At 39.0% G+C, this 26,580-nt stretch overlaps 1 pseudogene; it reads right to left on the reverse strand.

Annotated features, from left to right (window-relative positions):
* The window catches only part of LOC137763758 (NEDD4-binding protein 2-like), a 29,120-nt pseudogene extending 2,799 nt beyond the window's left edge, over nt 1-26,321 (reverse strand).
* Nucleotides 26,322-26,580: the final 259 nt, after the last annotated feature.

Consider the following 26,580-nt stretch of genomic DNA (forward strand, 5'->3'; position numbering starts at 1 on the left):
TATATATTTTCCCCCCTTTTTCTCTTTTGTGAGAGTGTATGTGTATGCTTCTGTGTGTGATTTTTGTCTGTATAGCTTTGCTTTTACCATTTGTCCTAGGGTTCTGTCTGTCCGGTTTTTTTTTTTTTTTTCTTTTTTTAGTATAGTTTTTAGAGCTTCTTATCATTAGTGGATTTGTTTTCTGGTTTGGTTGCTCTCTTCATTCCTTCCTTCTTTTTTTTTATTAATTAAAAAAATTTCTTTTAATAATTGTTTTTTATTTTAAAAACATTTAATTTCATTTTATTTTATCTTCTTCTTTCTTTCTTTTTCTGTCTTTTATTCGGAGCCGTGTGGATGAGAGGCTCTTGGTGCTCCAGCCAGGCATCAAGGCAGTGCCTCAGAGGTGGGAGAGCCAACTTCAGGATATTGGTCCACAAGAGACCTCCCAGCTCCACATAATATCAAACAGCAAAAATCTCCCAGAGATCTCCATCTCAACACCAAGACCCAGATCCACTCAACGACCAGCAAGCTACAGTGCTGGACACCCTAGGACAAACAACTAGCAAGAGAGGAACACGACCCCACCCATTAGCAGAGAGGCTGCCTAAAATCATAATAAAGCCAAGACACCCCAAAAGACATCACGAGACGTGGACGTGCCCACCAAAGACAAGATCCAGCCTCATCCACCAGAACACAGGCACTAGTCCCCTCCACCAGGAAGCCTACACAACCCACTGAACAAACATTAGCCACTGGGAAGACACCAAAACAACGGGAACTTAGAAACTGCAGCCTGCAAAAAGGAGACCCCAAACACTGTAAGTTAAGCAAAATGAGAAGACAGAGAAACGCACAGCAGATGAAGGACCAATGTAAAATACCATCAGACCTAAAAAAAGAAGAGGAAATAGGCAGTCTACGTAAATTAATTCAGAATAATGATAGTAAAGATTATCCAAAATCTTGGAAATAGAATGGAGAAAATACAAGAAACGTTTAACAAGAAACTAGAAGAACTAAAGAGCAAACAAACAGTGATGAACAACACAATAAATGAAATTAAAAATTCATTAGAAAGGATCAATAGCAGAATAACTGAGGCAGAAGAACGGATAAGTGACCTGGAAGATAACATAGTGGAAATAACTATTGCAGAGCACAATAAAGAAAAAAGAATGAAAAGAATTGAGGACAGTCTCAGAGACCTCTGGGACAACATTAAATGCACCAACATTCGAATTATAGGGGTCCCAGAAGAAGAAGAGAAAAAGAAAGGGACTGAGAAAGTATTTGAAGAGATTATAGTTGAAAACTTCCCTAATATGGGAAAGAAAATAGTTAATCAAGTCCAGGAAGCACAGAGAGTCCCATACAGGATAAATCCAAGGAGAAACAAACCAAGACACATATTAATCAAACTATCAAAAGTTAAATACAAAGAAAAAATATTAAAAGCAGCAAGGGAAAACAACAAATAAAACACAAGGGAATCTCCATAAGGTTAACAGCTGAACTTTCAGCAGAAACTCTGCAAGCCAGAAGGGAGTGGCAGGACATACTTAAAGTGATGAAAGGGAAAAACCTACAACCAAGATGACTCTACCCAGCAAGGATCTCATTCAGATGTGATGGAGAAATTAAATCCTTTACAGACAAGCAAAAGCTGAGAGAGTTCAGCACCACCAAACCAGCTCTACAACAAATGCTAAAGGAACTTCTCTAAGTGGGAAACACAAGAGAAGAAAACGACCTACAAAAACAAACCCAAAATAATTAAGAAAATGGTCATAGGAACATACATATCGATAATTACCTTAAATGTAAATGGATTAAATGCTCCAAACAAAAGACATAGACTGGCTGAATGGATACAAAAACAAGACCCGTATACATGCTGTCTACAAGAGACCCACCTCAGACCTAGGGACACATACAGACTGAAAGTGAGGGGATGGAAATAGTATTCCATGTAAATGGAAATCAAAAGAAAGCTGGAGTAGCAAATCTCATACCAGAAAAAATAGACTTGAAAACAAAGACTATTAAAAGAGACAAAGAAGGACACTATATAATGATCAAGGGATCAATCCAAGAAGAAGATATAACAATTGTACATATTTTTGCACCCTACATAGGAGCACCTCAATGCATAAGAAAAATACTAACAGCCAAAAAAGGGGAAATCAACAGTAACACAATCATAGTAGGGGACTTTAACACCCCACTTTCACCAATGGACAGATCATCCAAAATGAAAATAAATAAGGAAACACAAGCTTTAAATGATATATCAAGCAAGATGAACTTAATTGATATTTATAGGACATTCCATCCAAAAACAACAGAATACACTTTCTTCTTAAGTGTCCATGGAATATTTTCCAGCATAGATCATAGCTTGGGTAACAAATCAAGCCTTCGTAAATTTAAGAAAATTGAAATTGTATCAAGTATCTTTTCCGACCACAATGCTATGAGACTAGATATCAATTACACGAAAAAATCTGTAAAAAATACAAACACATGGAGCCTACACAATACACTACTTAATAACCAAGAGATCACTGAAGAAATCAAAGAGAAAATAAAAAACTACCTAGAAACAAATGACAATGAAAACACGATGACCCAAATCCTATGGGATGCAGCAAAAGCAGATCTAAGAGTGAAGTTTATAGGAATGCAATTCTACCTTAAGAAACAAGAAACATCTCAAATAAACAATCTAACCTTACACCTAAAGCAATTAGAGAAAGAAGAACAAAAAACCCCCAAAGTTAGCAGAAGGAACGATATCATAAAGATCAGATCAGAAATAAATGAAAAAGAAATGAAGGAAACGATAGCAAAGATCAATAAAACTAAAAGCTGGTTCTTTGCAAAGATAAATAAAATTGATAAACTATTAGCCAGACTCATCAAGAAAAAAACGGAGAAGACTCAAATCAATAGAATTAGAAATGAAAAAGGAGAAGTAACACTTGATACTGCAGAAATAGAAACGATCATGAGAGATTACTACAAGGAATTCTATGCCAATAAAATGGACAACCTCAAAGAAACAGACAAATTCTTAGAAATGCACAACCTCCCGAGACTGAACCAGGAAGAAGTAGAAAATATGAACAGACCAATCACAAGCACTGAAATTGAAACTGTGATTAAAAATCTTCCAACAAACAAAGCCCAGGACCAGATGGCTACACAGGAGAATTCTATCAAACATTTAGAGAAGAGATAACACCTATCCTCTCAAACTCTTCCAAAATATAGCAGAGGGAGGAACAATCGCAAACTGATGCTACGAGGCCACCATCACCTTATAACAAAACCGGACAAAGATGTCACAAAGAAAGAAAACTATAGGCCAATATCACTGATGAACATAGATGCAAAAATCCTCAACAAAATACTAGCAAACAGAATCCAAAAGCACATTAAAATGATCATACACCATGATCAAGTGGGGTTTATCACAGGAATGAAAGGATTCTTCAATATACGCAAATCAATCAATGTGATACACCATATCAACAAATTGAAGGAGAATAACCATATGATCGTCTCAATAGATGTAGAGAAAGCTTTTGACAAAATTCAACACCCATTTATGAAAAAAACCCTCCACAAAGTAGGCATAGAGGGAACTTACCTCAACATAATAAAGGCCATATATGACAAACCCACAGCTAACATCGTTCTCAATGGTGAAAAACTGAAACCATTTCCACTAAGAACAGGAACAAAGCAAGGTTGCCCACTCTCACCACTATTATTCAACATAGTTTAGGAAGTTTTAGCCACAGGAATCAGAGAAGAAAAATAAATAAAAGGAATCCAAATTGGAAAACAAGAAGTAAAGCTGTCACTGTTTGCAGATGACATGATACTATGCATAGAGAATCCTAAAGAAGCTACCAGAAAACTACTAGAGCTAATCAATGAATTTGGTAAAGTAGCAGGGTACAAAATTAATGCACAGAAATCTCTTGCATATCTATACACTAATGATGAAAATTCTGAAAGTGAAATTAAGAAAACACTCCCATGTACCACTGCAACAAAAAGAATAAAATATCTAGGAATAAACCTACCTACGGAGACAAAAGACCTGTATTCAGAAAATTATAAGACACTGATGAAAGAGATTATAGATGATAGAAACAGATGGAGAGATATACCATGTTCTTGGATTGGAAGAATCAACATTGTGGAAATTACTATACTACCAAAAGCAATCTACAGATTCAATGCAATCCCTATCAAATTACAACTGGCATTTTTCACAAGACTAAAATGAAAAAGTTCACCATTTTTATGTAAAAACAAAAGACCCCAAATAGCCCAAGAAATCTTGAGAAAGAAAAATGGAGCTGGAGGAATCAGGCTCCCTGACTTCAGACTATACTATAAAGCTACAGTAATCAAGACAGATTGGTACTGGCACAAAAACAGAAATATACATCAATGGAACAGGATAGAAAGCCCAGAGATAAACGCACGCACATATGGTCACCTTATCTTTGATAAAGGAGGCAAGAATATACAGTGGAGAAAAGACAGCCTCTTCAATAAGTGGTGCTGGGAAAACTGGACAGCTAGATGTTAAAGAATGAAATTAGAATACTGCCTAACACCATACAGAAGAATAAACTCAAAATGGATTAAATACCTAAATGTAAGGGCAGACACTTTCAAACTCTTAGAGGAAAACATAGGCAGAACACTCTATGACATAAATCACAACAAGATCCTTTTTGACTCACCTCCTAGAGAAATGGAAATAAAAACAAAAATAAACAAGTGGAGGAGGATCTTCAAGATGGCAGAAGAGTAAGATGCGGAGGTCACCTTCCTCCCCACAAATACATGAGAAATACATCTACATGTAGAACACTCCTACAGAACACCTACTGAACGCTGGCAGAAGACCTCAGACCTCCAAAAGGCAAGAAACTCCCCACATACCCGGGTAGGGCCAAAGAAAAAAGAAAAAACAGAGGCAAAAGAATAGGGACGGGATCTGCACCAGTGGGAGGGAGCTGTGAACGAGGAAAGGTTTCCACGCACTAGGAATCCCCTTCTCGGGAGGAGACTGTGCGTGGTGGAGGGGGGAAGCTTCGGAGCCATGGAAGAGGGTGCAGCAACAGAGGTGCGGAGGGCAAAGTGGAGAGATTCCCGCACAGAGGATTGGTGCCGACCAACACTCACCAGCACGAGAGGCTTGTCTGCTCAACAACTGGGGCGGGCAGGGGCTGGGAGCTGAGACTCAGGCTTCGGAGGTCGGATGCCAGGGAGAGGCCAGGGGTTGGCTGTGTGAACACAGCCTAAAGGGGGCTAGTGCACCACAGCTAGCCAGGAGGGAGTCCGGGAAAAGGTCTAGAGCTGCTGAAGAGATAAGAGACTTATTCTTGCCTCTTTGTTTCCTGGTGCGTGAGGAGAGGGTATTAAGAGCATCACTTAAAGGAGTTCCAGAGATGGGCGTGAACCGCGGTTATCAGCACAGACCCTAGAGATGAGCATGAGACGCTAAGGCTGCTGCTGCCATCACCATGAAGCCTGTGTGCAAGTACAGGTCTCTATCCACACCGTCCCTCCCGGGAGCCTATGCAGCCCACCACTGCCAGGGTACCGTGATCAAGGAACAATTTCCCTGGGAGAACGCTTGGTGCGCCTCAGGCTGGTGCAACGTGACCCTGGCATCTGCGGCCCCAGGCTCGCCCCACATACCATACCCCTCCCTCCCCCCGGCCTGAGTGAGCCATAGCCCCCGAATCAGCTGCTACTTTAACCATATCCTGTCTGAGCAAAGAACAGACGCTCTCAGGCAACCTACACGCAGAGGCGGGGCCAAATCCAAAGCTGAACCCCGGGAGCTGTGCGAACAAAAAAGAGAAAGGGAAATTTCTCCCAGCAGCCTCAGGAGCAGCGGATTAATCTCCATAATCAACTTGATGTACCCTGAATGACGTACCCTGAATCTCCACAATCAACTTGATGTACTCTGAATACCTGAATAGACAACGAATCATCCCAAATTGAGGAGGTGGACTTTGGGAGAAACAATATATTTTTCCCTTTTTCTCTTTTTGTGAGTGTGTATGTGTATGCTTCTGTGTGTGATTTTGTCTGTATAGCTTTGCTTTTACCATTTGTCCTAGGGCTCTCTCTGTCTGTTTTTTTTTTTTTTTTTACTTAACAAAATTTTTTTCTTAATAATTATTCTTTACATTTTATTTTATTTTACTTTATTTTATTTTATTTTATCTTCTTCTTTAGTTCTTTATTTTTTCCCTTTTATCCTAAACTGTGTGGAGGACAGGCTCTTGGTGCTCCAGCCAGGCGTCAGGGCTGTGCCACTGGGGTGGGAGAGCGAAGTTCAGCGTACTGGTCCACAGGAGACCTCCCAGCTCCATGTAATATCAAATGGCAAAAATATCCCAGATATCTCCTTCTCAATGCCAAGACCCAACTCCACTCAATGACCAGCAAGCTGGACACCCTAGGCCAAACAACTAGGAAGACAGGAACACAACCTTATCTATTAGCACAGAGGCTGCCTAAAATCATAATAAGGCCACAGAAACCCTAAAACACACCACCAGATGTGGAACTGCCCACCAGAAAAACAAGATCCAGCCTCATCCACCAGAACACAGGCACTAGTCCCCTCCACCAGGAAGCCTACACAACCCACTGAACCAACCTTAGCCACTGGGGACAGATACCAAAAACAACAGGAACTACGAACCTGCAGCCTGTGAAAAGGAGACCCCAAACACAGTCAGATAAGCAAAATGAGAAGACAGAGAAACACACAGCAGATGAAGGAGCAATGTAAAAACTCACCAGACCTAACAAAAGAAGAGGAAATAGGCAGTCTACCTGAAAAAGAATTCAGAATAATGATAGTAACGATGATCCAAAATCTTGGAAATAGAATGGAGAAAATACAAGAAACGTTTAACAAGGAGCTAGAAGTACTAAAGAGCAAACAAACAATGATGAACAACTCAATAAATGAAATTAAACATTCTCTAGAAGGGATCAATAGCAGAATAACTGAGGCAGAAGAACGGATAAGTGACCTGGAAGATAAAATAGTGGAAATAGCTACTGCAGAACAGAATAAAGAAAAAAGAATGAAAAGAATTGAGGACAGCCTCAGACTTCTGGGACAACATTAAACACACCAACATTCGAATTATAGGGGTCCCAGAAGAAGAAGAGAAAAAGAAAGGGACTGAGAAAATATTTGAAGAGATTATAGTTGAAAATTTCCCTAATATGGGAAAGGAAATAGTAAATCAAGTCCAGGAAGCACAGGAGTCCCATACAAGATAAATCCAAGGAGAATCATGCCAAGACACATATTAATCAAACTATCAAAAATTAAATACAAAGAAAAAATATTAAAAGCAGCAAGGGAAAAACAACAAACAACACATAAGGGAATCCCCATAAGGTTAACATCTGATCTTTCAGCAGAAACTCTGCAAGCCAGAAGGGAGTGGCAGGACATATTTAAGGTGATGAAAGACAAAACCTACAACCAAGATGACTCTACCCAGCAAGGATCTCATTCAGATTTGATGGAGAAATTAAAACCTTTAGAGACAAGCAAAAGCTAAGAGAATTCAGCACCACCAAACCAGCTTTACAACAAATGCTAAAGGAGCTTCTTTAGGCAGGAAACACAAGAGAAGAAGAAGACCTACAATAATAAACCCAAAACAATTAAGTAAATGGTAATAAGAACATACATATAGATAATTACCTTAAATGTAAATAGATTAAATGCTCCAACCAAAAGACATAGATTTGCTGTATGGATACGAAAACAAGACCTGTATACATGCTGTCTACAAGAGACCCACTTCAGACCTAGGAACACATACAGACTGAAAGTAAGGGGATGGAAAAAGATATTCCATGCAAATGGAACACAAAGGAAAGCTGGAGTAGCAATTCTCATATCACACAAAATAGACTTTAAAACAAAGACTATTACAAGAGACAAAGTAGGACACTATATAATGATCAAGGGATCAATCCAAATAGAAGATATAACAATTGTAAATATTTATGCACCCAACATAGGACACCTCAATACATAAGGCAAATACTAACAGCCATAAAAGGGGAAATCAACAGTAACACAATCATAGTAGGGGACTTTAAGACCCCACTCTCACCAATGGACAGATCATCCAAAATGAGAGTATATAAGGAAACACCAGCTTTAAATGATACATTAAACACGATGGACTTAATTGATATTAATAGGACATTCCATGCAAAAAATTTCCATGCAAAAAAATTTCACATGCAAAAAAATTTCACGATTTATATGGAAACACAAAAGACCCCCAAAAGCCAAAGTAATCTTGAGAAAGAAAAACTGAGCTGGAGGAATCTGTCTCCCTGAGTTCAGACTATACTACAAAGCTACAGTAATCAAGACAGTATGGTACTGGCACAATAACAGAAATATAGATCAATGGAACAGGATAGAAAGGCCAGAGATAAACCCACACACATATGGTCACCTCATCTTTGATAAAGGAGGCAAGCATATACAGTGGAGAAAAGACAGCCTCTTCAATAAGTGGTGCTGGGAAAACTGGACAGCTACATGTAAAAGAATGAAATTAGAACACTCCCTAACACCATACACAACAATAAACTCAAAATGGATTAATGACCTAAATGTCAGGCCAGAGACCATCAAACTCTTAGGGGAAAATATAGGCAGGACACTCTATGACAAAAATCACAGAAAGATCCTTTTGACCCACCTGCTAGAGAAATGGAAATAAAAACAAAAATAAACAAATGGGACCTAATGAAACTTAAAAGCTTTTGCACAGCAAAGGAAACCATAAACAAGACGAAAAGACAACCCTCAGAATGGGAGAAAATATGTGCAAGTGAAGCAACTGACAAAGGATTAATATCCAAAATTTACAAGCAGCTCATGCAGCTCAATATGAAAAAAACAAATAACCCAATACAAAAATGGGCTGAAGACCTAAACAGACATTTCTCCAAAGAAGATATACAGATTGCCAACAAACACATGAAAGAATGCTCAGCATCATTAATCATTAGAGAAATGCAAATCAAAACTACAATGAGATATCATCTCACACTGGTCAGAATGGCGGTCATCAAAAAATCTACAAGCAATAAATGCTGGAGAGGGTGTGGAGAAAAGGGTACCCTCTTGCACTGTTGGTGAGAAAGTAAATTGATACAGCCACTATGGAGAACAGTATGGAGGTTCCTTAAAAAACTAAAAATAGAACTACCATACGACCCAACAATCCCACTACTGGGCATATTCCCTGAGAAAACCATAATTCAAAAAGAGTCATATACCAAAATGTTCATTGCAGCTCTATTTACAATAGCCAGGACATGGAAGCAACCTAAGTGTCCATCATTGGATGAATGGATAAAGAATATGTGGCACATATATACAATGGAATATTACTCAGCCATAAAAAGAAATGAAATGGAGGTATTTGTAATGAGGTGGATGGAGTTAGAGTCTGTCATACAGAGTGAAGTAAGTCAGAAAGAGAAAAACAAATACAGTATGCTAACACATATATATGGAATCTAAAAAACAAAAACAAAAACAAAATGCTCATGAAGAACCTAGGGGCAAGATGGGAATAAAGACGCAGACCTACTAGAGAATGGACTTGAGGATATGGGGAGGGGGAAGGGTAAGCTTGGACAAAGTGAGAGAGTGTCATGGACATATATACACTACCAAATGTAAAATAGATAGCTAGTGGGAAGCAGCCGCATAGCACAGGGAGATCAGCTCAGTGCTTTGTGACCACCTAGAGGGGTGGGATAGGGAGGGTGGGAGGGAGGGAGATGCAAGAGGGAAGAGATATGGGGATACATGTATATGTATAACTGATTCACTTTGTTATAAAGCAGAAACTAACATACCATTGTAAAGCAATTATACTCCAATAAAGATGTAAAAAAATAAAGAAATAAATAAAAGAAATGTTAAAAAAAAACAGAAAACTTAATTGGCACTGCAGTCTTTAACTATGGGAGTAGAAAACTCACTGTTTTTGTTTTTAGCCTCAAAAATATGAACAATCACATTGGGTTCTATCACCAATTATATAATTCGGCCAATCTGGAAATAATCTAAATGCTTTAACAGGAACTATTATCGTTTATACGTCAATTATATTTCAAAAACAAACAAATAAACAAACAAACTCAAAGATAAAGAGATGGGATTTGTGTTTACCAGAGGTGGGGGTGGAAGAAGGGGAAATGGATGAAGCCAGTTGAAAAGTAACTTTTAGTTATATGATAAATAAATACTAGAGATGTAAGGTACAACATAATAAATATGATTAACACTGCTCTATGTTATATACGAAAGTAGTTAAGAGATTAAATCCTAATAATTCTCATCACAAGGAGAAAATTTTTTTTATTTCTTTAATGTATCTATATGAGATGATGGATGTTCACCAAACTTATTGTGATAATCATTTCATGACATACGTAAGTCAAATCAGTATGCTGTACACCTTACACTTATACAGTGCTGTATGTCAATTATATCTCAATGTAACTGCAAGAAAAATAAGTTAAAAAGAGCTGAAAAGAGGAGGAAAAATCAGCAACCTGTTAACCGGTAAAAGTTAATTCTCTCTCAAAATCAAATTCAATGGAATTATAGTATATAATGTGGTAGATTTTGTTCAAGAAGGAAGGTGACGAAACAGACACAAAAGGAGTTCTTTATAAAAAGAAGCCTGCTAACCATCACAGATTCTTTAATTTTTTTATGAATCACTTTTTCCAAACTCAGATCGATATGAAGCACATTCTCCTCAACTGTTAAAGACCCCGAATCAATGCCAACAGAACCAAATACTTCATTATGCTGAAAAGCCATTTCAGCTGGTAATGGCAATTCCAGACAGTCTCTGATGAGAGACTGGCCATCCCTGTCTTGACAGTCAACATCACACTTTCATCTTTTTTGTTTACTCCAGATGACAAAGCACTCCAGGCCATTAGAATAGTCTCCATTTCTTGTTAATCTTCATTCATAAATTATTCTCTGTTTATCTGAAATCTCACATAATCCTTTGGAAGATTTTCAGTTTTCTTTATTTCAAAAGGGTCAGTAAAATTAATTTTCTCATTTAGTTCAAGGTATGTAGGAATTGATACAGGGTTTTCAAATATCAGACAAATTTGAAAATTATATACCAACTCCAGTGTCTGTTGCTATTAGATTTTTTTCTCCATTTCATACTTGTCTTTAGCTGTTGTAGCTTTCAGATAACTAGGAAAGATTGCTTGACGCTATGTAGAACTGAAAGTTCTGCCTAACTTTTAGGAAGTGGTTTGTTCGTATTCTTTACCTACACCTGTATTCTAGATCTACAGCAGTATCAGGGAATACATGTGCTATTAATTCAGGTTTTTCAGGAGTTACACCTTTTTTTTCTGCCTGCTGAGTTTTCCCTGTCTGCACCATAGGTAGGCTGTGCACATATTAGTATTATTCAGTCAAAACTGAATGTAACTTAAGAAATTTAAATTTAATGAAGAGGCAGAACTTTCTAAATTTTCATTGTTCTAATCCATATTTTTTTGTAGAAAGAATGGGAGTCATAATACTTACATGCTTGCTTGAGTCACTTAAACTATTAATATTTATAAAGGCAAAAATGAATCTATGTGGTCATTGGAAAAGTTCGATTGCTTAAAGGCATTCTGTATTAAGGACTCCAATTCTTCAGTTAACTACATGTCCAAAAATGAATCCATTTTTGAATCTTCACCCTCTCCTTAAGAAAGATACTTTCCATTATTTCACTTCCCGATGCAATTTCTTGGTTCTCAAAATCACCTAAACTCTTGGAGAAGACTCTTCTTTCTGACAATCCCAATAGAAAATCCATTACATTTTCAACTCAGAGGATTGTTGCGAGTATTAAATGAGATAATCCATTGAAAAATGCTGTGCACAAGGCCTGGCATTTTGTAAGCACCCAGCTCTGTTCCCCATGAAATCATATTCAGAAAGCATCAGGTGGTCTATATCCAGGTCCAGGTCAGAAAATGTCTGTGAGACTGGTGTAGTGCTCCAGCTGACTGATTTCGTCTTGCCCATCCTAGGTTTTAGAAAGACTAGAGATTGTTGCCTCCTCGTCACTAGCAAAACCTGCTTGATGACTTCCTTGGAGTTTGCAGTCTTCTAATAAGACTTCTTCCAAGATTCTTCCTTCTCTTTGTCATTCTGACTTCCAAAACCTAAAATGCTTCTCCTTTTTACTTATCTTTTCTTTCTTTTTTTAACTGAAGTATAGTTGATTTACAATGTTGTGTTAATTTCTGCTGTACAGCAAAGTGATTCAGTAATACATATATATTCTTTTTTTAGTATGTTTTTCCATAGTGGTTTATCACAGGATCACTGTGTCCTTTCTTTCTTATGATGTTTCATACTGAAGACGTACCTGAAAGAAAATAGATTTATATTGCTTTACAATCCAATGGTGTTAGGACTTTTTAATTAAATGTGCTGCGTCATATCTCTCTCCACCTTCTGAAACTGCAGTGTCTAATACGGAAACCATCAGCCAGATGTGCCTTTATGGGAAAACATTCAGAAAATAATAAAATTCTACCTTCTCTCTGGGGTTGATGCCCTCAACATGCTAAATGAGACCACAGTGGTATCTGTAATTGTGATCATTCCTGTTACACAACATAATATTTTTCTGTACCTGGAACACTCAGGTCTATATTCAGGGCATCTTTTTCCCCATAAATAAAGTACCATGTGTCAGACACAGACATGATCTCATTTAATCTTCCCTTAAGCAAAACTGTTTTGTAGCAACATGATACTGTATCCTGGAATCATAGACTCCTAGAGACAGACAGGACCTTAGCAGCATCCTCAGTTTTCACAGTCAGTGGAGGAATTCCAACATGACCTCTCTGGTAGATTTCCACCCACAAGTGGAATTCCCACCTCAGTGACAGACAGCTCCACTTCTTGAAGTATTTCTTTCCCCTTTTTATGGTTCTTCTACTCTCCAACTTTCACATTATGTAATTTTCAAACATGGAGAAAAGTTGGAAGAATAGTACATTGACAAACTCTATATTAGTTAATCATTAGAATCAACAATTGTAAATGTTTTTCTTATGTTTTCTTGTATTTTTATCTTGCTGAGCTATTCGACAATCTCAATCACATAATCTCAGAATCAAACAAAATTCAAAGTAATTCCCTAATATCATCTAATACACAATCCATATTCAAATTTTTCAGTTGCTTTAAAAATGACTTTTACAACTTTTATTAAAACCAGAAAACAATCTATGTTCATGTATTACATTTTGTTATTACATCTCTTTAATGTAGAGTGTGCTTTCCTTTTCTCTTTTTCAATTTTCCTTTTAAATTTTTCCAGCTTTATTGAGGTATAAATGACAAATAAAATTGTATATATTTAATGGGTACACTGTCATTATTTGGTATATGAATACATTGTGAAATGATTTTCACAATCAAATTAACACATCAGTCACCTCACATAGTTACTTTCTTTCCCCCCTCCCCGTGGTGAGAATGCTTAAGATCTACTCTTTTAGCAAATTTTGAGTACACAATACAGCATTATTAATTGTAGTCACCGTGCTGTATATTTTATCCTCAGAACTAATTCTGAAAGTTTGTGCTCCTTGACCAGTATCCCACTATTTCTCCCACCATCCAATCCATGGCAACCAACATATAACACTCTGTTTCTATGAGTTCGAAGGGTTTTTTGTGTTTTAGATTCCACATGTAACTGATAACATGCAGTATTTGTCTTTGACATATTTTGCTTAGCATAATGAACTCAGTGTTCCTCCATGTTTTCACAAATGGCAGATTTTCTTCTTTTGTATTGCTGAATAATATTTCATTCTTATATGAATCACACATATATATACATAATGACATATAAAATATATATAACATTTTCTTTATCCATTCATCTGTCCACAAACACTTAGGTTATTTCTATATCTTGGCTATTGTAAATAATACTGCAATAAATATGGAGTGAAGATATCTCTTTGAGATACTGATTTCATTTCCTTCAGTTATACACCCAGAAGTGGGTTTCCTAGATCATATGATATTATATATTTAATTTTTTTTATAAACTTCCATACCATTTTTCATAGTGGCTGTACCAATTTTATTTTTATGTGATTTTTTTTTAAACATCTTTATTGAAGTATAATTGCCTTACAATGGTGTGTTAGCTTCTGCTTTATAACAAGGTGAATCAGTTATACATATACAATATGTTCCCATTTCTCTTCCCTCTTGCATCTCCCTCCCCCACACCCTCCCCATCCCACCACTCTAGGTGGTCACAAAGCACCGAGCTGATCTCCCTGTGCTATGCGGCTGCTTCCCACTAGCTATCTATTTTACATTTGGTAGTGTATATATGTCCATGACACTCTCTTACCCTGTCACATCTCACCCCACCCCCTCCCCGTATCCTCAAGTCCATTCTCTAGTAGGTCTGTGTCTTTATTGCCGTCTTGCCACTAGGTTCTTCATGGCCTTTTTTTTTTCCCCTTAGATTCCATATATATGTGTTAGCATACTGTATTTGTTTTTCTCTTTCTGACTTACTTCACTCTGTATGACAGACTCTAACTCCATCCACCTCATTACAAATACCTCCATTTCATTTCTTTTTATGGCTGAGTAATATTCCATTGTATATATGTGCCACATCTTCTTTATCCATTCATCTGTCGATGGACATTTAGGTTGCTTCCATGTCCTGACTATTGTAAATAGAGCTGCAATGAACATTTTGGTACATGGCTCTTTTTGAACTATGGTTTTCTCAGGGTATATGCCCAGTATTGGGATTGCTGGGTCGTATGGTAGTTCTATTTGTAGTTTTTTCAGGAACCTCCATACTGTTCTCCATAGTGGCTGTATCAATTTACATTCCCACCAACAGTGCAAGAGTGTTCCCTTTCCTCCACACCCTCTCCAGCATTTATTGTTTCTAGATTTTTTGATGATGGCCATTCTGACCAGTGTGAGATGATATCTCATTGTAGTTTTGATTTGCATTTCTCTAATGATTAATGATGTTGAGCATTCTTTCATGTGTCTGTAGGCCATCTGTATATCTTCTTTGGAGAAATGTCTATTTAGGTCTTCTGCCCATTTTTGGATTGGGTTGTTGGTTTTTTTGTTATTGAGCTGCATGAGCTGCTTGTAAATCTTGGAGATTAATCCTTTGTCAGTTGCTTCATTTGCAAATATTTTCTCCCATTCTGAGGGTTGTCTTTTCGTCTTGTTTATGGTTTCCTTTGCTGTGCAAAAGCTTTTAAGTTTCATTAGGTCCCATTTGTTTATTTGTGTTCTTATTTCCATTTCTCTGGGAGCTGGGTCAAAAAGAATCTTGCTGTGATGTATGTCATAGAGTGTTCTGCCTATGTTTTCCTCTAAGAGTTTGATAGTGTCTGCCCTTACACTTAGGTCTTTAATCCATTTTGAGTTTATTTTTGTGCATGGTGTCAGGGAGTGTTCTAATTTCATACTTTTACATGTAGCTGTCCAATTTTCCCAGCACCACTTATTGAAGAGGCTGTCTTTTCTCCACTGTATATGCTTGCCTCCTTTATCAAAGATAAGGTGACCATATGTGTGTGGGTTTATCTCTGGGCTTTCTATCCTGTTCCATTGATCTATATTTCTGTTTTTGTGCCAGTACCAAACTGTCTTGATTACTGAAGCTTTGTAATATAGTCTGAAGTCAGGGAGCCTGATTCCCCCAGTTCCATTTTTCGTTCTCAAGAATGCTTTGGCTATTCGGGGTCTTTTGTGTTTCCATACAAATTGTGAAATTTTTTGTTCTAGTTCTGTGAAAAATGCCAGTGGTAGTTTGATAGGGATTGCATTGAATCTGTAGATTGCTTTGGGTAGTAGAGTCATTTTCACAATGTTGATTCTTCCAATCCAGGAACATGGTATATCTCTCCATCTATTTGTATCATCTTTAATTTCTTTCATCAGTGTCTTATAATTTTCTGCATACAGGTCTTTTGTCTCCTTAGGCAGGTTTTTTCCTAGATATTTTATTCTTTTCGTTGCAATGGTAAATGGGAGTGTTTTCTTAATTTCACTTTCAGATTTTTCGTCATTAGTGTATAGAAATGCAAGAGATTTCTGTGCATTTATTTTGTATCCTGCTACTTTACCAAATTCATTGATTAGCTCTAGGAGTTTTCTGGTAGCATCTTTAGGATTCTCTATGTATAGTATCATGTCATCTGCAAATAGTGACAGCTTTACTTCTTCTTTTCCGATTTGCATTCCTTTTATTTCTTTGTCTTCTCTGATTGCTGTGGCTAACACTTCCAAAACTATGTTGAATAATAGTGGTGAGAATGGGCAACCTTGTCTTGTTCCTGATCTTAGTGGAAATGGTTTCAGTTTTTCACCATTGAGGACAATGTTGGCTGTGGGTTTGTCATATATGGTCTTTATTATGTTGAGGAAAGTTCCCTCTATGCCTACTTTCTGCAGGGCTTTTATCATAAATGGGTGTTGAATTTTGTCGAAAGCTTTCTCTGCATCTATTGAGATGATCATATGGTTTTTCTCCTTCAATTTGTTAATAGGGTGTATCACAATGATTGATTTGCGTATATTGAAGAATCCTTTCATTCCTGGGATAAACCCCACTTGATCATGGTGTATGATCCTTTTAATGTGCTCTTGGATTCTGTTTGCCAGTATTTTGTTGAGGATTTTTGCATCTATGTTCATCAGTGATATTGGCCTGTAGTTTTCTTTCTTTGTGACATCTTTGTCTGGTTTTGGTATCAGGGTGATGGTGGCCTCGTAGAATGAGTTTGGCAGTGTTCCTCCCTCTGCAATATTTTGGAAGAGTTTGAGAAGGATAGGTGTTAGCTCGTCTCTAAATGTTTGAGAGAATTCACCTGTGAAGCCATCTGGTCCTGGGCTTTTGTTTGTTGGAAGGTTTTTAATCACAGTTTCAATTTCAGTGCTTGTGATTGGTCTGTTCATATTTTCTATTTCTTCCTGGTTCAGTCTCGGCAGTTTGTGCATTTCTAAGAATCTGTCCATTTCTTCCAGGTTGTCCATTTTATTGGCATAGAGTTGCTTGTAGTAATCTCTCATGATCTTTTGTATTTCTGCAGTGTCAGTGGTTACTTCTCCTTTTTCATTTCTAATTCTATTGATCTGAGTCTTCTCCCTTTTTCTCTTGATGAGTCTGGCTAATGGTTTATCAATTTTGTTTATCTTCTCAAAGAACCAGCTTTTAGTTTCATTGATTTTTGCTATTGTTTCCTTCATTTCTTGTTCATTTATTTCTGACCTGATCTTTATAATTTCTTTCCTTCTGCTGGCTTTGGGGTTTTTTTGTTCTTCTTTCTCTAATTGCTTCAGGTGCAAGGTTAGGTTGTTTATTCGAGATGTTTCCTGTTTCTTGAGGTAGGCTTGTATTGCTATAAACTTCCCTCTTAGCACTGCTTTTGCTGCGTCCCATAGGTTTTGGGTCGTCGTATCTCCATTGTCATTTGTTTCTAGGTATTTTTTGATTTCCCCTTTGATTTCTTCAGTAATCACTTCGTTATTAAGTAATGTATTGTGTAGCCTCCATGTGTTTGTATTTTTTACAGATCTTTTCCTGTAATTGATATCTAGTCTCATAGCGTGGTGGTCGGAAAAGATACTTGATACGATTTCAATTTTCTTAAATTTACCAAGGCTTGATTTGTGACCCAAGATATGATCTATCCTGGAGAATGTTCCATGAGCACTTGAGAAAAATGTGTGTTCTGTTGTTTTTGGGTGGAATGTCCTATAAATATCAATTAAGTCCATCTTGTGTAATGTGTCATTTAAAGCTTGTGTTTCCTTATTTATTTTCATTTTGGATGATCTGTCCATTGGTGAAAGTGGGGTGTTAAAGTCCCCTACTATGATTGTGTTGCTGTCGATTTCCCCTTTTATGGCTGTTAGTATTTGCCTTATGTATTGAGGTGCTCCTATGTTGGGTGCATAAATAGTTACAATTGTTATAGCTTCCTCTTGGATCGATCCCTTGATCATTATATAGTGTCCTTCTTTGTCTCTTGTAATAGTCTTTATTTTAAAGTCTATTTTGTCTGATATGAGAATTGCTACTCCAGCTTTCTTTTGATTTCCATTTGCATGGAATATCTTTTTCCATCCCCTCACTTTCAGTCTGTATGTGTCTCTAGGTCTGAAGTGGGTCTCTTGTAGACAGCATATATATGGGTCTTGTTTTTGTATCCATTCAGCCAGCCTGTGTCTTTTGGTGGGAGCATTTAATCCATTTACATTCAAGGTAATTATCGATATGCATGTTCCTATTCCCATTTTCTTAAATGTTTTGGGTTGGTTATTGTAGGTGTTTTCCTTCTCTTGTGTTTCTTGCCTAGAGAAGTTCCTTTAGCATTTGTTGTAAAGCTGGTTTGGTGGTGCTGAACTCTCTCAGCTTTTGCTTGTCTGTAAAGGTTTTAATTTCTCCATCGAATCTGAATGAGATCCTTGCTGGGTAGAGTAATCTTGGTTGTAGGTTTTTCTCCTCCATCACTTTAAGTATATCCTGCCACTCCCTTCTGGCTTGCAGAGTTTCTGCTGAAAGATCAGCTGTTAACCTTATGGGGATTCCCTTGTGTGTTATTTGTTTTTTTTCCCTTGCTGCCTTTAATATGTTTTCCTTATATTTAATTTTTGACAGTTTGATTAATATGTGTCTTGGCGTGTTTCTCCTTGGGTTTATCCTGTATGGGACTCTCTGTGCTTCCAGGACTTGATTAACTATTTCCTTTCCCATATTAGGGAAGTTTTCAACTATAATCTCTTCAAATATTTTCTCAGTCCCTTTCTTTTTCTCTTCTTCTTCTGGGACCCCTATAATTCGAATGTTGGTGCTTTTAATGTTGTCCCAGAGGTCTCTGAGGCTGTCCTCAGTTCTTTTCATTCTTTTTTCTTTACCCTGCTCTGTAGTAGTTATTTCCACCCTTTTATCTTCCTGGTCACTTATCCTTTCTTCTGCCTCAGTTATTCTGCTATTGATCCCATCTAGAGTATTTTTAATTTCATTTATTGTGTTTTTCATCATTGCTTGGTTCCTCTTTAGTTCTTCTACGTCCTTGTTAAATGTTTCTTGCATTTTGTCTATTCTATTTCCAAGATTTTGGATCATCCTTACTACCATTATTCTGAATTCTTTTTCAGGTAGACTACCTATTTCCTCTTCTTTTGTTAAGTCTTGTGTGTTTTGACCCTGCTCCTTCATCTGCTGTGTGTTTTTCTGTCGTCTCATTTTGCTTATCTTACTGTGTTTGGGGTCTCCTTTTCACAGACTGCAGGTTTGTAGTTCTCGTTGTTTTTGGTATCTGTCCCCAGTGGCTAAGGTTAGTTCAGTGCGTTGTGTAGGCTTCCTGGTGTAGGGAATTAGTGCCTGAGCTCTAGTGGATGAGGCTGGATCTTGTCTTTCTGGTGGGCACATCCACGTCTGGTGGTGTATTTTGGGGTGTCTGTGGCCTTATTATGATTTTTGGCAGCCTCTCTGCTAATGGATGGGGCTGTGTTCCTGTCTTGCTAGTTGTTTGGCATAGGGTGTTCAGCACTGTAGCTTGCTGGTCATTGAGTGATGCTGGGTCTTGATGTTGAGATGGTGATCTCTGAGAGATTTTTGCCGTTTGGTATTACGTGGAGCTGGGAGGTCTCTTGTGGACCAGTGTCCTGAAGTTGGCTCTCCCACCTCAGAGGCACGGCCCTGATGCCTGGCTGGAGCACCAAGAGCCTTTCGTCCACACGGCTCAGAGTAAAAGGGAGAAAAAATAGAAAGAAAGAAAGAAAGAAAGAGGCTATAATATAGTGAAGTAAAATAAAGCTATTGTAAAGCAAAGCTATACAGACAAAATCTCACCCAGAAGCATATACATATACACTCACAAAAAAAAGGAACAGGGGAAAAATTAATATATCCTGCTCCCAAAGTCCACCTCCTGAATTTGGGATGATTCGTTGTCTATTCAGGTATTCAACAGATGCAGGCACATCAAGTTTTTTGTGGAGTTTTAATCCGCTGCTTCTGAGGCTGCTGGGAGAGATTTCCCCTTCTCTTCCCTGTTCACACAGCTCCACAGCTTTGGATTTGGACCCGCCTCTGCAGGTAGGTCGCCTGAGGGCGTCTATTCCCCGCCCAGACAGAACGGGGTTAAAGGAGCAGCTGCTTCGGGGGCTCTGGCTCACTCAGGCCACGGGGAGGGAGGGGTACGGAGGAGGCGGGGCGAGCCTGCGGCAGCAGAGGCCGGCGTGACGTTGCACCAGCCTGAGGCACGCAGTGTGTTCTCCCGGGGAATTTGTCCGGGGATCACGGGACCCTGGCAGTGGCGGGCTGCACCAGCTCCCGGGAGGGGCGGTGTGGAGAGTGACCTGTGGTCACACACAGGCTTTTTGGAGGTGGCAGCAGCATCCCCAGTGTCTCACGCCCGCCCTTCTCTGGAGTTCGTTTAGGCGGCGCTCTGAATCCCCTCTCCTTGCGCGCAGCGAAACAAAGAGGCAAGAAAAAGTCTCTTGCCTCTTCGGCAGCTGCAGACTTTTTCCCGGTCTCCCTCCCAGCCAGCTGTGGTGCGCTAACCCCTTCAGGCTGTGTTCACGCCGCCAACCCCAGTCCTCTCCCTGCGATCTGACCGAAGCCCGAGCCTCAGCTCCCAGCCCCCGCCCGCCCTGGCGGGGAGCAGACAAGCCTCTCGGGCTGGTGAGCGCTGCTCGGCGCCGAGCCTCTGTGCGGGAGTCTCTCCGCTTTTTCCTCTGCGCCCCTGTTGCTGTGGGATCCGCGCTGTTAGCTGCGGCTCGCGCCCATCTCTGAAGTTCGTTTAGGCGGCGCTCTGAATCCCCTCTCCTCGCACACCAGGAAACAAAGAGGGAAGAAAAAGTCTCTTGCCTCTTCGGCAGCTGCAGACTTTTTCCCGGTCTCCCTCCCGGCTAGCTGTGGTGCGCTAAGCCCTTCAGGCTGTGTTCACGCCGCCAACCCCAGTCCTCTCCCTGCGATCCGACCGAAACCCGAGCCTCAGCTCCCAGCCCCCGCCCGCCCCGGCGGGGGAGCAGACAAGCCTCTCGGGCTGGTGAGTGCTGGTCGGCACCGCTCCTCCGTGCGGGAGCCTCTCCGCTTTGCCCTCTGCACCCCTGTGGCTGCGCTCTCCTCCGTGGCTCCGAAGCTTCCCCCCTCTGCCACCCGCAGTCTCTGCCCGCGAAGGGGTTTCCTAGTGCGTGGAAATCTTTCCTCCTTCACAGCTCCCTCCCACTGGTGCAGGTGCCGTCCCTATTCTTTTGTCTCTGTTATTTCTTTTTTCTTTTGCCCTACCCAAGTGCGGGGGGAGTTTCTTGCCTTTTTGGAGGTCGGACGTTTTCTGCCAGTGTTCAGTGGGTGTTCTGTAGGAGCAGTTCCACGTGTAGATGTATTTCTACTGTATCTGTGGGAAGGAAGGTGATCTCCGCGTCTTACTCTTCTGCCATCTTCTCTCCTCCCTTGACTTATGTGGTTGTTAATGGGATATTTTCTTAATTTCTCTTTCTTTGTTATTAGTGTATAGAAATGCAGAAAGAATAGTCACTAATAATAGTGATGAGTCGATTGGAGATTCATGCAGAAAAAATGAAAATTGATGCTTATTTCATGTCTTATATAGAAACACACACATGCACACACTAATAATGCCCATGTGGAATTTAAATCTATGTGTGAAAGGTAAAAAATAAACATTTTAGAATACATTCTAATGGAGTATATAATGACATAGGTGTAGAAAAAGACTTCTTAAATACTATACAAAAAGCTTTGAACATAAAAAAGATTGAAGAATCAGATTACACTAAAGCTGTGAACAAATCTTCACTGAAATATAGCACTAAAATAATGAAAATGTGAGTCACAATATGGGAGAAAGTATGTTAGGCACACACAACAGAGAAACGCCCCCTCTCTATATTATATAATGTGCTTCTACAAATCAATAAGAACAAGACTCGTTTAAAAAATTGGGAAGACATTTGTGCAAGTGTTTCTCAAAAGGAAGGTTTTCAAATGATTGATGTTTATATAAAAAGTTGCTCAACATCATTAGTCATCAGGAAATGTACATTAAAACAACCAAGACACAACACTACAAACCCATCATGATGGCTAAAATTTCAAGGCTGTCAGGAACTGCATTCTATTGCTGCTGCAAGTATAAATTGACACCACCATTTTGGAAAAATATTTTGCAGTATGCTGAGTTTAAACAAAAGTACATCCCTATGACCTGGCAATTTCAGCTCCAGGTCATGGGTAACAAAAGCCATATACAAGTTTTATTTCGTACACACCTGAAGATGAGCATTAAAAGTCAAACCTGCTACACAAAATTAGTAGTCAGAAAGTTTCTTGATGAGTCAAGAAGCAAAGCAGTGTGTCATCTTTCATTCCTCAGCTGTCATAGATCAGTTGCCTCTGGAGGATGAGGCCGGTCGGCCAGTAGCTGAGAGGAGGCAGGTATGAGAGCACAAGAGCAGTGGTCCAGCTGTCACTGCTGGAGGAAGTCCAGTCTACTGAGCAGAACATCCTTTATCCAGAGAGAAATCAATATGTGGTAACCTAACACTGTGATGGAGTGCTGAGTTGGGGAGAGGATCTGATACCCCTTTATAGGGTTTCTCCAAAAGCAGTTGGAGCCTGGGATAAGCAATTAGGTTGTTGAAAGGCTCAGCACTCCAAACAAGAAGTCTGCATGGGGATGTCAGCCAGAAGAGAGGCTATGGAGGAGGAGCTGGATTCGCTGAGCTTAGGGTCAGATGTTCAGACCTCTTGATAGGAACTTGGCAAGAGAACAGCAACATCTACCAGAAAGGAATTAGGATTCCAAGAGAGAAACTCTGCCACATCTTTCAAATTGGGACCACTAAGTGAGGATTCGTTCAGTGAGAAAGTGGCCTCAAGCTGTGGTGGACTTTGTCAGCATTCCCAGGTCTCCTCCCCATTCCCAGCTCAGGCCAGCATCCCCACAAGGGAGAACAGTTGCCTGCCCCATAACGACTACCTGCTGGTAAAATGAGAAGAGCAGAGGCAGAGTGCCAGGTATACAGAGAGCTTTCCCTCTCCCAGCAGCATGACATTTCCCAGGAGGAGCTGTTTTTTCCAGCCTGGATCCTGGAGCCCAGGAGACACGTGGGTCAGACCTGTAGCCAACATGTAGGCATCATATAACATGTGCAAGAATTACTGTTTGTTGGTGGAAGCCACTGAGATTTTAGGGTTGTCAGTTCCCACAGCAAAGCTGACTACACAACGCTGAATTCTTGCATGAACCAGTGGAGCTGCCCCAACAGAACTGCCCTGAAAGTGCAGGGAAGCCTGGAGCACATGGTGGAGTGTGGAGGGCAGGTGACTGGAGGGGGGTGGGGCCTGGACACAGGGAGGCCCCAGGGAATTGTGTGCTTTCAGTGTGTTCCACGTGGTTCATAACAATCTGGAAAATTATCCCAGATCCATGTGGGTACAGAGAACAAGACTGCCGGCAAATCTTACTACCCAATTTCTATTTAATAAGTGTCAAATGCAACTTAGTATCACAGTTGATTTTTATATTGGTAATGTTTTCCTGAGGTGGCTCTTTTCATATACTTGAGAGCCCTCTAGTTTCATATCTTCTTTGTATTTGTGTAGATTACCTAACGATGCTGATGGTTTATTCCATTTTTATATTCCAAATCCTTCCTATCCTTTAAGGACTAGATCCAATGTCATTATCTTTGATAAAACCCCCTTCAGTCTCCCTGGTTGGAAGGAGAAAGTCTCCCTCCTTGAGTTATAGTGATACTAATTTCCTCCTTGCTTGAGGGTCTTGTGTTATAGGGATTTATGCCATCAACTTTTTAGGGGTATATACATTTTATTATGCCCCTTCTTAGCTGGTATTATGTTTAGATTTCTGTAGTAATCATTTAAGAATTATTCATTTGTATTTTATAGGTCCTATAAAATATTTTTTGAGGGAAAATTCTCTCAACCTTGTTTTCAAGTTCTGTTTGACTGCCAGGACTCTATTGCTCTCTGAGCCTGTAACATGAAACTGACTCTAAATAAAGTATGTTTCTTGAGATACTGCCAGGGTTTTTATTAAAATTATTTTTGCCCAAATAAAAATGAGTAGCAAAAACTGAGTAGCTCAAACCTTAAAAAAACAAGTAAAGGAGTTGTGGTAACTCAACTTCCCTCAAATTCATAGGAAATATATTTTGTCATAGGAAGAAAAAAAACACACTAATTACTGGATACACTTTGTTCTTTTTTCATTTACCAACCATAAATTCATCTATTGCTACCAAAATAGAGAATGATCTATACAAATTAAGGAAAACAGAATCTAAAACACTGTTAGAAACCTCAGACCATTTACACATTCCACAAGTTGCACTGATAACAAGGAACACAGAAGCTGTCTAAATATTTCAATACTTAGGCGAGTTAAGTTTGTAAATAAAAAGATTTTGGAATTGGGGCAGAGAGTCTTTCTCATGGGAAAGCACTCCCAGACAATAATATTTACCAGTGTCATACCCCCTAGTGTGATTGATCCCTTTATCATTACGTAATGCCCCTCTTTGTCTCTTATTATAGTCTTTGTTTTAGAGTCTATTTGTCTGATGTAAGTATAGCTACCCCGGCTTTCTTTTGGTTTCCGTTTGCATGGAATATGTTTTTCCATCTCTTTACTGTCAGTGTGTGCCCTTACATCTGGGGTGAGTCTTTTATAGGTAACATGTAGATGGTCTTGTTTTTTATCCATTCAGTCACTCTGTCTTTTGATTTGAGAATTTAGTCCATTTACATTCAAAGTAATTATTGATAGGCATGTACTTATTGTCATTTCATTAATTGTTTTCTGGCTGTTTTGTAATTCCTCTGGTCCTTTCTTCTCCTGCTCTAAACTTTTTTCAAGGCTTGAAGACTTTCTCTTTATGCTTAGATTCCTTTCTTATTATCATTTGTGCATCTACTTTAGGTTTTCATTTTGTGGTTACCATGAGGCTCACATATAACAGCCTATATATATAAAAGTCTATTTTATGTTGATAGCAACTTGAGTTTGAACACTTTCTAAAGGTCTACATTTTAACCTCCCCCACCACACATTTTATGTTTTTGATGTCAATTTTTACTTTGTTTTATCTTGTGTATCTCTTGATTAACTACTGTAGTTATATTTATTTTACTACTTTTGTCTTAACCTTCATGCTAGCTTTTTAAGTGATTAATCCTCTACCTGTAAAATATATTTATCTTTACCAGTGAGATTTATTTTTTTGTACGTTTTCTTGCTACTAATTACTGCCCTTTCCTTTCTGCTCAAAGAAGTCTCTTTAACATTTCCTGTAAATCCAGTTTAGTGGTGATTAACTCTTTTAATTTTAACTTGTCTGGAAAACTCTACCTCTCCTTCAATTCTGAATGATAACCTTGCTGGCTAGAGTATCCTTGGTTGGATTTCTTTTTCTTTCAACAATTTGAATATATCATGCCACCCCCTTCTGGCCTGCAAATTTTCTGCTGAAAAATCTGTTGATATTCTTATGGGGGTTCCCTTGTAAGTAACAAGTTGTTTTTCTTTTGCTGCTATTAAGATTCTCTCCTTGTTTTTAACTTTCAGCATTTTAATTATTATGTGTCCTGATGTGTGTCTCTTTGAGTTCATCTTATTTGAAACTCTCTGGGTTTCCTGGATCTACATGTTTGCTTCCTTCTCCAGGTTATGGACGTTTTCAGCCATTATTTCTTCAAATAAGTTTCTGCCTCTTTATCTCTTCTCCTTTTGGAAACCCTACAATGCAAATGTTAGTCAGCTTGATGTTGTCCCGTAAGTACCTTAATTTATCTCTCTTTCCTTCTTCCTTCCTTCCTTCCTCCCTCCCTCCCTCCCCTCCCTCCCTTTCTCTCTCTCTCTCTTTCTTCCTTTCTTTCTCTGCTATGATTGGTGAGTTCCTCTACTCTGTCCTTGAGTTCACCAATCCTTTCTTCTCTTCATCTCGTCTGTTGAATGCCTGTAGTGTATTTTTCAGTTAAGTAATTGTAATGTTCACCCCTGTGACTTCTATTTGGTACTTTCTTGTATTTCCTCTGTTTCTTGAAGTTCTCACTGTGCTCACCCATTCCTTCAAGGTTGGTGAGCATCTTTATAACCATGATTTTGAACACCTTATCAGGTGAATTACTTCTCTCTGTTTCAAGGCTTTTCCCCAAGGTTTATCTTGTTCTTTCATTTGGTATTTATTAATCTGTTTCTTCCCTTTGCTTGACTCTGCATTTGATTCTATGTATTAGATGAAATGCCACCTCTCCTAGTCTTGCAGGGGTTGCCTCATGTTGGAGATGATCCTTATCATTCAACCCTGTCCTAGCTTTTGGTTGTCTCTCAGACCTTTGTGCTTGTCAAAGCAGCCTA

This window comes from Eschrichtius robustus, chromosome 1, assembly GCF_028021215.1.
Source record: "Eschrichtius robustus isolate mEscRob2 chromosome 1, mEscRob2.pri, whole genome shotgun sequence".
Taxonomy (NCBI): Eukaryota; Metazoa; Chordata; class Mammalia; order Artiodactyla; family Eschrichtiidae; genus Eschrichtius; species Eschrichtius robustus.